The 2,127-nt window shown below is 45.5% G+C and overlaps 1 pseudogene; it reads right to left on the bottom strand.

Annotated features, from left to right (window-relative positions):
- LOC127236656 (annexin A7-like) lies at nt 1–1,334 on the bottom strand (annotated as a pseudogene).
- Between the last annotated feature and the right edge of the window lie 793 nt (nt 1,335–2,127).

The raw sequence follows: 2,127 nt of genomic DNA, 5'->3' as shown, positions 1-2,127 counted from the left end.
TCACTGGCCAACAATGACCAGAAGCAGCTTTCTGTAGTTCCCACTCCTGTCACCAGCAATCACTGTGCTCAGGGTCTTCTGATACATCTGAGTGAACATTTACTTTATCTGAACAAGGTCAGTCTCACTTCAAGTGGAGTCATCTCCTTCATAATAGAGTTGCTCAGCAAAGAACGCAGGGAGGTTTAGGGAGCACTGCAAGATGGTCTTCAAACCACTTTCAATATATCCAGAGAACTCTTGGTTTACACTGCTTAACAGATCTCGGTTCGCCATCCTGGAATAAGCCTCCATGGTGGCTTTCAGCTGAGGGAAACTTCTGGTGGTAAGGATCATGTTGAAGCAGGACTCATCTGTCCCTAGCTTCACCTCACCGGCCTGAGGCACTGGGCATCGTCCTGAGCCATCTGGTGGTTTACACTCTGGTTTCCCTGGCACATGGACACAAGGAGACATTTAAAATGTCCTGAGGTATCTGACTTAATGTCCTTTCCAAGGTCGCGTCCAAATTCTGATTGATAACATCTAACAATGTATCGAATTTCTTGATTTGTTCTTGTGCATAAAAGCTCTATCAATACACTTTCTTGAATTCCTGCTCCCTGCATTGTTTTCTGTAAACTCCAGGCATCATAGTATGTAGACGGCATGAACAGGGCAAGGATCTTCCATATTTCCACTCAACTCTGACTTAAGAACTTTAATTAAATCCTTGCCATACATGGTCTTAAAAACTGCTTTAATTTGTTGCCTCTGATCATTGGAATGACTAGTCACAATGTCCACAATTGTTTGCTCATCTGTCCCAAACCCCTTCATTGCCTTGCGGAGAATTTCTGCATCTCTCATAACATCAAAGTTGGAGGCTGGTCGGATTGTTCCTTGCATGCCCTGAGTCATTGCAGCAGGCTGGCTAGGGTAGGGAGCTTATCCTCCAGGGTACTGAGAAGGCATCTGTCCTCCAGAAAAGCCACCTGGTACTGGAACCTGGGCTGGTCCACCACCCTAAGATGTGCAGGTGGCTGTGGGTAGCCAGAAAAGCCTGCTCCAACAGATGGGGCTCTAAAGCCTTGTCCTCCTGGATAGGCAGGAGCACCCCCTAGATATTGAGTAACAGAATATCCCCCAGGGACTGGATAACCTCCAGGTGTAGGGTAGCCTCCAGCTTCTGGGTAGCTGCCACTTGGTGCTGGTGGGTAAGCACCTCCTCCCATTGGTGGAAAGCCACTGGGATAGGGATACTGACCCAGAGGGGGGAAAGATGACTCTTGACCTGCAGGAGGATATCCAGGGAAAAGTGGCTAGCCTGTAGGGGGATAGCCTGGGTATGACATTCTGAACCAAAGAGCAGCGTCACTGCCCCTAAATGGATGTAATTCTTAAGATTAAATCACCACACCTTCTTAAGTCGTGTATACCTCAGCATTGCCTTGAATGTACTGTGTTCACAGGGATGACCCTCTTGGTTTATGAAGTACTGTGAATCTAACCCAGGGCTTCATGCAAGGTAAACAAGCCCTCTACCAACTAAACTGTGTCCCTGGCCTAGAATAGTTCAGTTGCTTTGTGTGTGTGTGTGTGTGTGTGTGTGTGTGTGTGTGTGTGTGTGTGTGGTTTTTCTGTGTGTAGCTCTTAATACTATCCCACTAGGTATTAGGGTCCTTACATGAATTCTATTGAAAACACAAACTCTATGTGTCATTCCAGATTCAATTTCTTCCTTTATGATTTATGACATGCTCCATGGACCTAGAAACCGCACATCCATGTCATCTAATAGAGCGTTAGGCAGACATATCTAAAGCAACAAGGAAAAAGCATGTGAGATCCTGTTTATATATTTGTCCTATGGAGCAAACATAAATGTGCTGGCTTGTCAAGAACTTGAATGTCAGAGTCCAAACACATCATGTACCAGCATCCAGGCAGCATGTCCCCCATGGAGATACACAACTTATTTATCTACAAGGTATAAGTCTATTTGTATAAGCCAAGCCTGCAGCTTTTAAATAGTGATGTGTAGTCTGTCTACTTCTATTAGCTTGAGGCAGAGCTCCTAGAGGAGTGTTACAAATGAATTGATTTCAGTGTCAGCCAAAAGCCTACCTAGAGACAAGTGCCAGGCAT

The sequence above is a fragment of the Phodopus roborovskii genome, unplaced genomic scaffold (assembly GCF_943737965.1).
Source record: "Phodopus roborovskii unplaced genomic scaffold, PHOROB, whole genome shotgun sequence".
Classification (NCBI taxonomy): domain Eukaryota; kingdom Metazoa; phylum Chordata; class Mammalia; order Rodentia; family Cricetidae; genus Phodopus; species Phodopus roborovskii.
This window is presented reverse-complemented; position numbering and strand designations above follow the sequence as displayed.